This window comes from Bos grunniens, chromosome 2, assembly GCF_055505025.1.
Source record: "Bos grunniens cultivar Pamir isolate PY7600 chromosome 2, Bosgru_T2T1.0, whole genome shotgun sequence".
Taxonomy (NCBI): domain Eukaryota; kingdom Metazoa; phylum Chordata; class Mammalia; order Artiodactyla; family Bovidae; genus Bos; species Bos grunniens.
In genome coordinates this window covers 108,584,521-108,596,718 of record NC_141166.1, presented here as the reverse complement: position 1 = coordinate 108,596,718, position 12,198 = coordinate 108,584,521, and positions in this window count along the sequence as shown.

The following is a 12,198-nucleotide window of genomic DNA, read 5'->3' as shown; positions in this document are numbered from 1 at the left end:
TGTTGGAGAAGACTCTTGAGAGTCCCTTGGACTGCATGGAAATCAAACCAGTCAATCCTAAAGGAAATCAGTCCTGAATATTCATTGGAAGGACTGATGCTGAAGCTGAAACTCCAATACTTTGGCCACCTGATGCAAAGAACTGACTCACTGGAAAAGACCCTGATGCTCAGAAAGACTGAAGGCAGCAGAAGTGGGCGTCAGAGGATGAGATGGTTGGATGGCATCACTGACTGGATGGATATGAGTTTGAGTAAGCTCTGGGAGTTGGTGATGGACAGGGAAGCCTGGCATGCTGCAGTCAATGGGGTCGCAAAGAGTCAGACATGACTGAGCAATTGAACTGAAGTGACTTAGCAGCAGCAACAAGAGCATTTGCCATCTGCCTCGGTAGGGATTGAATCCTGTGCTACTGCAGCTCTTGACCTTTGACACACCCTGTAGGGAGTCCAGGGTGGAGAATGAGGCACATTGTGCTCCAGGAAAACTGGTGGAATGAGTCTTTAGATAGTTAGATGCTTTCAGTAACTGATTTCATGATCCCAACCCTTGTATCTTTCCACTTCTGGAAAAACAGTAAATTCCTTTGTGGTGACATCAGCTTCTTGTGACTAGCAGAAAAGAAAACCTTTCATAAGATGAGAGCTTGATTGCATGAATTCCCCCTTCAACAAAATCACATATTGACCTTTCCCTCCTACCTCTTTGGAGCAGTTTCTCAGGGCTATCTGAGGTGTTGTCTCCTGGGCTGCAGTCCTCATTTTTCCCCAAATAAAACTTATCTTGCAACTCTCACGTTGTGAATCTTTTTTAAATTGACATGACACAAGTACCCCACCATATTGATTTACTTTGTATTAAGTTTTGGAATTGGGTGATGTAAACCTCATTGGAAGGATTGATATTGAAGCTGAAACCCCAATACCCTGGCCACCTGATGCAAAGAGTTGACTCATTTGAAAAGACCCTGATGCTGGGAAAGATTGAGGGCAGGAGAAGAAGGGGACAACAGAGGATGAGATGGTTGGATGGCATCACCGATTCAATCGACATGAGTTTGGGTGAACTCCGGGAGTTGGTGATAGACAGGGAGGCCTGGAGTGCTGTTGTTCATGGGGTCTCAGAGAGTTGGACACAATTGAGAGACTGAACTGAACTGACTGAAACCTTTCAGGTTTTTCCTTTTTTTTTTCTCCTTCAAAATTGTCTTCGCTATTCTGGGTTCTTTGCATTTCTGTGTAAATCTTAGGGCCAGGTTGTCAAGTGAAAAAAAATGCCTGCTGGAATTTTTGAATATTGAATCTTCTAATTCATGTACATGAAATGTCTCTTTGTTTTTAAAGATCTTGATTTATTTCAGTAATTCATTGTAATTCTGTTTACAGATCTTGCACTACTTTTGTTAAATTTATTCCAAGTCTTTTTGATGCTATCATAAATGTTTTTCTTAATTCCAATTTTGAATTGTTCCAACTTTATATCTTTTAAAGTCATCAAGAGACAAACAAATACTTATATAGGCTGTTACTAGTTTCCATTTCTTTCTGTAGAACCTCCTCAACATCTGATGCCATTTTCTATCCTTGAGAAAGACTTTAGTATTCTTGGAAGAAAAGACTGCCAGAAAAGTATCTTGGTTTTCATTCATCTAGGCATGTTTTTATTTCATCTTTATTTCTGAAGGATAGTTTTGCTGAATATTGATATATTCACTGACTTTTTTTGTTTTGTTTTTTTTTTTTTTAAGAATTTTGAATGTCATTGCATTGCCTTTTGGTCTCCACTGTTTCAGATAAGAAGTCAGCCATTCATAATACTGTTGTTCTGAGATCTCTCTATTAAAGTCCTGCATCGACTATTGTGACTATGGTCACTCTATTCTCACCAACTGGAACTGCAACTTCAGGCGAGCAGAGCAACTAACTTTACTTGCAGAAATGCCAATTAACAATAATGCTACTTCTGAAATAGTCTGGTGAAACATGGATTTTCACATTTTACTCCAAATAAAGCTAGCACCCTCCAGCAACAAAGCTCTCACTTTTCATGACTAGCCTTACCCTGCAAAATTACATTGACTGAGCCATCCCAGGAATGAAAGCCACAAATGCCCTCTGTTCTTATATACAGTTCTAGCAGATTTTTGTGAAGCAACTTTCCTCAATTTGTTGTTTGCCTTTAGTCAATTTCCAGAACCCTGAAATGGGTGTTTACAAGAATTAAGTTGACTTTTATAGTTGTTTTTTGAGAAAAGGATTTGCCAACCTCTCCACTCTACCATAAGCACTGGTTGTCTGATTTGAACTGCTATTATTTTATCCACTTATGAATATACTCATATCCTTAATTTTCTTTGAATCAATAGGAAATAACTGTTGGCCAAAATCATTCCTTTGTAACTGTTGCTGCTGCTAAGTCACTTCAGTTGTGTCTGACTCTGTGAGACCCCATAGATGGCAGCCTACCAGGCTCCCCTGTCCCTGGGATTCTCCAGGCAAGAACACTGGAATGGGTTGCCATTTCCTTTTCCAATGCATGAAAGTGAAAATGAAAGTGAAGTCGCTCAGTCGTGTCTGACTCTTAGCAACTCCACATACTGCAGCCCACCAGGCTCCTCCGTCCATGGGATTTTCCAGGCAAGAGTACTGGAATGGGGTGCCATTGCTTTCTCCATCGTAACTATATAAAGGCTTTAAAGATTTGGAAACTCCCAGACAATCTGCTTGTCATAACACCCACCATACTCAACAGCAAACTATCTGTTTAATTATCCTTAACCCTCACTAAACTGTAAGCGCTGTTACAATAGGGAGTATGTGTCTTTTGTTAATGAGCTATATGCCTAGCACAATCTGATGTATTAAGAGGTGCTTAGACTTAAAATATTTGTTAAATAAACAAGTAAATTTCCCCTACCCTGTTGAGGTAATAGGGAAGAGCCGAGGCAATGTAAAAAGCATTTTAACTACAATTCTATGCTTAAATAATTAGTCACTGGGGGTCTTCTTTGTTTATAGGAAAACAAAATGCTTTGTTCTCAAAATAAGTGATCTTTAGTTTTTTAGAACTTTATTCCATGAGCCCTCAGTTGGTATTTGAAAGTACTTAGCCCATAGTTGGGGCTTCCCTGGTGGCTCAGATGGTGAACAGTCTGCCTGCAATGCAGGAGACCTGGGTTCAATCCTTTGGTTGGGAGGGTCCAGACCCAGGTTTGATCCTTGGGTGGGGAAGATCCCCTAGAGAAGGGAATGGCTACCCACTCCAGTGTTCTTGCCTAGAAAATTCCATGGGCAGAGGAGCCTGGTGGGCTACAGTCCATGGGATCGCAAAGAGTTGGACACGACTGAGCGACTAGCGTGTTTACTTTTCACAGCCTGTAGTTACAGTTTTAGGAAGACAGTGTAACAGAATGTAAAAACTAGGATGGGGAATTTTGATTTGCCTTTGTCAATGGCTGCCTGACAAATAAGTGACTGAATGTTATTCTCTCTGGGCCTTCATTTTCTCATTTAAAAATGGGTCGCAAACATGACCAAATAGAAGTATCACTCATCAATATTGTTCCACTGTTAGAATCCCCAGAGTTGAGAGGTGATAACCTATACTATTAAAAGCTCCAGTGGTAAGATTTTTGTAGTCAGCTAGACTGGTAAATGGATGGCCTTTGAGAATTGCTGAACTAGATGCTCTCAAAGGCCCCTTTCAGTCCTGAACTTATTTGCTTCCATTCCTCTCAACACAAGTGAAACTCTCTTTGGGTTATACACCTGCATCACCCCAGACCTCTGAGTGAAAAGGTAAGTCTTTGAAGATGTAGTTTATTCAGGCCGAAGCAAAGACAGTCTCTGACTTGTTTCTGTGTAGTTACTCGAAATGTTGGTGCATATGAAACAGGAATTGGGGAAAGGAAACTTACACCTCCTTTGGCTGACGGACAATTGATACAGGAGGAGAACTGCTAATTGTCTAATAATGGAGGCTGGTAGGGTATTTTGCTCATTTCATTCTTTCTGAACCTGCAAGTGAGCAGCTGCTACTGTCTCTTGCATTTCACAACTTTTAGAAAAGCAGCCCTTCCCAGCATGAGCTTATTTCAAAATAAACTGAATAAGGCTTCACATGTAAAAAGGCTGTTCTGGGTACTGTGAATAGGACTCTTCTCAACCAACTCCACAGACTGTTTTCCTGGGAATAGAATAAAGTAAACTTTGAGGAAAGGGTGGCAAATAGCTGCCCAGACCATGAAAATGTTCCTGCTCAAACACAGGCATTTCATCTCTTTTGGTCTGTGAGAAATAAAGGCCCACCTAGGTCCCTAAGAGGGAAGTTGAGAACCCTGTGATGATCTGAAGAGGCTGGTGCTCTCTGTTTCTAGAGGAGTGCTTCCGCTAGATGCCAAAACTCAGTATTCCCCTTTTCATGGGGAAAGCTTAAGTGCATGGAAGAATGACTACTCCCAAAGCACCAGAGATGTGCTCTGATCTGCAAGAGAACCACAGCCTGCGCCTTCCTCACAGATCCCAGTGAACTTACTGCTTGCTCTGATAGATAACAATGCTAGGTAGCAATTCAATTTAGAAATTGAAAAAAATAATTTTCACATATCAATTTATAACACTAAGTCTGTGATTCTCAGTCTTCTTACAATGATGTCACTTTGTTTGACAGAAACGTCTGACAGTAGCAGACATTTTAACTAAATTATAATATGTTCCTCTGCAGAAATGCAATGTATCCACTGAAAATAGAGCAGAACAAGACAAATGTTTGTAACTTTAAGTAACAAAGATAAGATTCCAGATAGCACGGCAAATATTACTAACATGTAAAAATAAACACAGGAGAACTATTTGAAGGAAACATAGAATAATAATAATTGCATTAGAATGGTGTGATTAATAGCTGATTTTTTTCAAACTTTCAGATAATTTTTAAAAACTAAAATATCACGGTGATTAATGAAGAATAAATGCTGTTGAATGAAGATCATCCATTGATCTAAGCAGCCACCTATACTTCCCTGTTTTCCTCTTCCCCATAAAATCCTTTAGTCACAGTGACAAAGGAAGGGACATGAGTTCATATAGGGAAAAAGAGTGATGGTGTGAGTGATTGGTGGTGTGAGTCGATTGCAGGCTTAGAGTGAGCCTGCAATCCCAAGCTTAGGTGATTTAGGGATGCTGGACTATGGTCTAGCATCTGTAAACCTAGACTATGGTACTGAGTATAAGAGCATCTGTTTCAAACAATATTGACCAACTGTATTGACAAGGAGGAACTCTGATAAATGAATGCTGAAAGTGTTACTCCACCTGCTCCCTCCATCTTACACTTAAGTGGTCATCTATACCTGTTCTATTTGAATCCAAACGTGGCTCTTCACTCTAATCCAATCCCCACTGCCTTGAATATTCCACTGCCACTAGCTATCTGCTTTAAAACCTTTTCAGTTATTCCCTATATTCCACGGAAGCCACCTTCTAACATGCTTCAGCTATACCTAGCACAATAATTTTTGATGTATGTTAAATAACAATAAATATTTGTTGAATGAAAAAGCATTCCTTTATCAGTAACTATGTGAGTGACAGAATGAATCTATGAACTGCCAGTAATCGTTTTCCAGAATAGTAGAATAAGGACCTCCGAAAATCTGCTCCTCCATGAAAAGAATGTAACTATTGGGGGGGAAAAAAAAAACTCTCACTGTCAAACTTTATCAGAGCTCCATAAATAAAGTCTTGCAACAATCTGAGGAGTGTTTATTTAAGAAATATGGCTGGACCTTTACCAGAACAGCAAGTTCTGTGGGTTTTTAATTTTAATCTTATCCACCTCCCCCTAGCTTTGCAATAGTCTTGAAAACAGCTATGGAAAACTGGAAACCAGCAGCCCAAAAGCTGCTAGAAGAAGCATGATGGGTTTGGAACTCCTTAAATACCCTGCTAACTGGAGAGCTGTCACTATTTGATATTTGTCACTATCACTCCCTAGATAGCTCTAGGTTGTACCTGCCTTCTAAGGCAGAGAATGAGTATCTAACTATCTCTTTCTCCACTGAAAATGGTAGGTAGGTATTTCACTTATTAATTAATCCAGGCCCGTGGAAATCCCAGGGTCTAATCTTCGGGGTCCAGGCCGTAGTAATCCTATAAAATTTAATGCAAAACAAAGTAGCATTTCTGGCGTGGGTATCAGAACCAACTGAGAATAATTTTAAAGCAAAAGTAAGCAAAGCAAAACAAACAAGCAAGCAAAAATCAAGCTGATACACAAGAGAATGTGAATTGACAAACACATTACCTTAGAAAAAAGCACGACTGACAATTGCCTCTGGGGAGCCTCCCCGCTCTCTCCTTTTTCTGTACGCTCAGCTGCAAGAGAATTTGCTGGAAAATGGACTGAAATCCATAACACTTACTTTGCACGGTAGCAGCAAATGCAGACACATCGGTCAACATAAAATGAAAACAGGTGTGACCCTTCCCTCACCTTCCACCTGACCTGAGTGGCTGCTTTCTCTTCTCTTCCCTTTCTTCCTGCTCTTTGCTCCTCATTTCCTTTTAAAGTTTTCATCGTCTCTGTTTCTGACTCTTCTCTTTTGTCACCTTGGAGTCATTTTCTCCTCCCTCCGTTTGACTTGGAAATAAAAAAGCACATGCAAAGCCTTTGCAAAGTGTGCTGTGTGTTCCTATTGAAAAACATTTATTTGATTTGTGGCTACATCTGATCTAGGTTGCTTCCAGATGCAAAGTAGAGGTACAGCCCACCCTCCAAGCCAACCCAGGATATAGCAGTTAAAAATATTGCTGGATGAGAGTTTCTGCCTGAAAAATCTGGTTCTCTTTATTTTTTTGCCACTTAATATTAAGTAATGCTGATGGATGTTCTGAACCTATTTCTTTGACTCTGTCACAGATTCAAAGACTGATTCCCCAGGTATCTCCATACTCTTTGGGCTGCATGTTCTGGACTCTGGATTTTTTTTTTTTTTTTCCTATGCTGACTTTTAAGCACTTTTAGCACTGACTACCCTTTTGGTCTTGGATATAATGCTACTTGTAACCTTTAAAACCAGCATTTTCCCCTCCTTTGTTTCCAAAATTCCAAATGGAATCGAGAAGACTATAATATAATGGAAAAAAACATTTGGACTCCAGTCAAAAGACATAGAGTTTGAATACTATATTTCTGGTTATCAATCTTTGACACTGGACAAGTCACTTACTTTGACTCTTGGATTCTTGGTCTCCAAAGTGGTACCCATAATAAATACCAGATTCCTCATTTAGGAGGGACCACCTAGTTTCTGATTTCATGCCAAAAAACTTCCTTTCTCCCACACTACACATTGTTCCTCCTCAGATTACTAATCTGAATGGCCATATTCCAAGTTTAGGCTACATTTATGCCGGTTTGGGGTCACCGGTGGCAAATGTTTCTCTCTCTGATGCTTTCCTTCTGCTCCTGTTGTCTCCATACTTCATAACAGGAGACCTGTAGCCTGGTTGTTCCAAGGACAAGCAGCATCAGCACTGAGAGCTTGCAAGAAAATAAGAACCTTGGGTTATACCCCGAGCTATTAGCCTGCACTTTAGCAAGACTCCCAGGTAATCACAGGCACGTCACAGCCTGAGAAGCACCGCTGTAGACCACGCACGTCCCCCATGCTGGTCTTGCTCCAGCCTGCTGTTTCTCTCCCACAGCTATGCTGCCTTTAGCTTGAATGGTGTCGCAGATGGAGGGGCATAGTGTTATCAATACCATGCTTTGCAAGTCAGCTCAGATATTTCTGTCGATAAAGTTTGAAGAGAAGCTTATAGTGGTGAAGTTACCTTTTCCTAAAGGAAATGTGAACTAACATACGTTGAAGAAAACCATAGAAAGGAATCACAGTCAGGTACTACTAGTAGCGGAGTTCATGAGGGTGGCTGGAGACAAATCCCAGAGGGCAGAGAGGGCTTGCCTTTTTAATGAGCTTGCGAGTGATGGATGCCTCTCCAGAGGATCCTCTACTTCTAAAAGGGAAAAAGGATAATTGAACTTATAGATCGTTCTCTCCACTTCACAGAAATGTGTGTGAGCTCTGAAGGAGAGAAGCTCTATTAAAGTTCCCAGTGAGTTGGGCTAGATCAGAGTGAGTGGGGTTATAGATTTTTGACTTGCACTTCTTATTAATATTCATTAGATTTGGGTATTATTGAATCAATGGTGGTTTATTTCAAAAATTTCTGGATCTTTTACCTGTACTTTCGTGTTGTTTAACTATTATCTTAAGATCTTTTTGTCTTTTTCTATTCTCTTCCTCTACAGATTTCTCCTTGTCTTTATACTAAGTTGTCATAATGGGTTACTCAAAGAACATTTTTCTAAAGCAAAAAAGTAAGTAAAGCAAAACAAACAAGAAAATCAAGTTGACACAGAAGAGAATGTGAACTGACAAGCATGTTACTTTGGAAAAAAGCGTGATTGGAAACAAACAGTAAACATATATATGGTGGGTACTGAATTAAATGCAAATCTCATGTAAAATGGAAGTTTGCAAACAGACCAGTGATAGACACAGGGTAGAGAAGGGTACTGATCACAAAGAGCTGTGAGAGAATTTAGGGGGCAAGTGGTGATTGCAGCCATGAAATTAAAAGACTTTTACTCCTTGGAAGGAAAGTTATGACTAATCCAGACTGCATATTTAAGAGCAGAGACATTACTCTGCCAACAAAGGTCCGTCTAGTCAAGGCTATGGTTTTTCCAGTGGTCATGTATGGATGTGAGGGTTGGACTGTGAAGAAAGCTGAGCCCCGAAGAATTGATGCTTTTGAACTGTGGTGTTGGAGAAGACTCTTGAGAGTCCCTTGGACTGCAAGGAGATCCAACCAGTCCATTCTAAAGGAGATCAGTCCTGGATGTTCTTTAGAAGGAATGATGCTAAAGCTAAAACTCCAATACTTTGGCCACCTCATGTAAAGAGTTGACTCATTAGAAAAGACTCTGATGCTGGGAGGGATTGGGGGCAGGAGGAGAAGGGGACGACAGAGGATGAGATGGCTGGATGGCATCACTGACTCGATGGACGTGAGTCTGAGTGAACTCTGGGAGTTGGTGATGGACAAGGCCTGGCGTGCTGTGATTCATGGGGTCGCAAAGAGTTGGACATGACTGAGATACTGAACTGAACTGAACTGAACTGAATGAACGGTCCTGTATCTTGACTATGATGGTCGTTACTGGAATATGTGCAGTTATCAAAATTTATAGAACTGTATACTTTAAAAGGGTAAGTATGTAAATTATATACTTCCCTCACAATAAGAATGTGGGGGAAGTTACAATCTGAAAACAAATTTAAAAATTAAAATAATGACAGCGTGTCGCATAGGACGTGGGTGGGCGTGGTTGTATATGTTCTTACCTGCGAGGGGCAGCTGTATTGGTTAAGAACATGGCCTGAGAGCCAGAGGACCTGAGTTCACCCTGGAACTTTATAACCCTGGAAGTTATAAAATTCTCTGTTGTCTCAGTTTCCTAACCTGTCAGCTGAGCCAGCATCTACCTCATGGGGGTTACTGTTAGGAATAAACAACAACAAAGATAATGACAAAACGGGAATGGGAACTGAAAATTTAAGGCTTCGCAATGGGAGAAAGTCTCTAATGTTTTCTTTTTCCTCACCTCATGCTTGGTGGGGTCATCCTTGTCTCTGCTGAAAAATAGTCTTCATCACAAAACCCCCACACGTAAGTCTGCCCAGCCTGCCATATCAGGCAGCCACTGCTGAGGAAATGCTCTGGAATAAACCTCAGAGAGAGAATAAATCACCTCTCATGCCACGCTCCCTCCAGGTGAGGACTGAGGTCATTGCAAAAGGCATAACAAATAGTCAACATAATGTACCAAACTAATAGATTCTATAAGGAAAACTAAATGGAAAATTTTTCTTGAGCGCTAGGCACCTCTGGCTGAAGAGACAGTGGAGCCTGTGTTATTATAGATGTAGTTGAATCAATAATACTTTTTCATTCATTTCTTTTTCATTTCACAAAAAAGCCTCTTTTAACCAAAGAGGTAAGGAGATATTATCGAGGGCAATTTTTCATGCTCACCATGGATTATATTCTGAGATACCTCATTTTTCTAAATAGCCTCATTTCTGGTTTTTCCTTTCTTTCAGAGATGTATTCAATTCTCTTCCAGCAGCATGAATTCATCTGGAAAGCTATGACAATCAATTAAGTAAATGAGAAAATAGAATGCTTGTAATTATGATAATCGAGCTATATGAAACCCATGCTCTTAGGCCTACTACCCACACATCTTTAAGCAATATATTAATTAAGCTTTGGATAATTGTTACAATTAGGATCAAGCTTTTATCAGTTTTAAAAATCACTTTGAGAAAAATGAAATATTTTAAAAATACATGCAGCTGTCGGTTTTTAATGCAATTCATTATTACGACTCCATTGTCATTTCCCTGGCTGCATGGAGACAATTCCAGGATGCTTTTCTGATGTGACTTTTCATTGACAAGTGGAGGAATTTCATATGTTGCACCTTTTTCAGATGTTTTTCTCTTTCTCTAAGCCAGAGGTTGGCAAACTTTTCCTGTAAAGAGCCAGATAATAAATATTTTAAGCTTTGCAAACCAAGAGGCAAAGTTGAAGATACAGGAAAGTACTTATATAACAAGCAACACATTTTTTTCAGTTTGTGTATTGATGGTTTGAAAACATAATAAAATAATGATTGAGTATATTTTTAATTTTTTTGTAATACACATCTACTAATGAGAAAAGTGGAAATCTTCCTGTTGAGATATTTTGCTTAGTTGGGGTTCAATGTTAGTTTCTCCTATTGATGAGTCATTGCAAATGTTTACTGTGAATCCATTCTTAGTCAGCTGTGGTTCACAGAGTGTAGCTTGCCAATCTCTACTCCCGATCAATGTTCTCAACTATAGGGTGCAAGAGAATCACCTAAAGGGCTTATTAAAACATAATGCTGAGACACAAGCCCGCTTTTCTGGGGGAGCCCAAGAACTGGCATTTCTAACAAATCGTTATTTGTCACTGATGCTCCCAGTCTGAGACCATACTTTCAGAGCACTGCTCTTGATGTTGGTCCTTGTAACAAGTCACATTGGTTCCACATGTATTTGTTAACATATGGTATTTGTTTTTCTGACTTCACTCTGTGTGACAGATGCTAGGTCTGTCTACATCACCACACATGATCCAATTTCATTCCTTTTTATGGCTGAATAATAGTTCACTGTATATATGTGCCACTCTTTGCAGGGCAGAACAGAGATGCAAATGTGGGGACATGGGGACACAGAGTGGGAAGAGGAGGGTGGGATGGATTGAGAGAGTAGCACGGACATATGTATAAATATATGTTACCATGTGTAAAACAGATAGCTGATGAGAAGCTCCTGTACAGCACAGGAAGCAGCTTGGTGCTCTGTGATGACCTGGAGGGGTGGGGGGGAGGTTCAAGAGGAAAGGGATATATGTACACATATAGCTGATTTACTTTGTTGTACAGCAGAAATTAACACAGCACTGTAAAGCAATTATACTCCAATTATAAAATTTTTTAAAAGTCACATTGAATACAAGTCTTAATTCATGTTTTTATGTTCTACTCACATTTCAACTCACCTGATAGACTTTACCTTTTGAGCTATTAGTCTCTTGCTTGCAAAGTCAGGTATCAGCAATCAGCACCTACTTGTTAGCTGCAAAGAATGCCTGACTGATATTTTTCCAGTCTCATCAAACTTTTAAGAGTATGCAATATTCCAAAGGATACATGTGTGTGAAATGTAAGGATGACACTTTAGCCTTGGATTTGACATGTCCTGATTCACTGCACATTATCAACATAATGCTCTTTGGATTTGAATTTGTTGGCATGTTTAACCATTACATTTAACACAGACTTATGTAAAGTTGCCAAAGGGCAAGGAAGATAGTAGTTTCCTAAATCCTGGAGTAGTCCATAGCCTACTAAACCAAGTCATCTCTGAGTTGACTATCAAGTTGCTATGGGCTCTTGTGCACAAGCTCCAAGTGATTTGAACTGTCACTGATATTGAGGTTGTGAGGAAGGTTAACGAGACAACAGGACATCAGCTAATCCCAATAATCACATCTCGCCAAAGAGATTCTTTCAGAAAAGAAGCCAAGTGGAAAG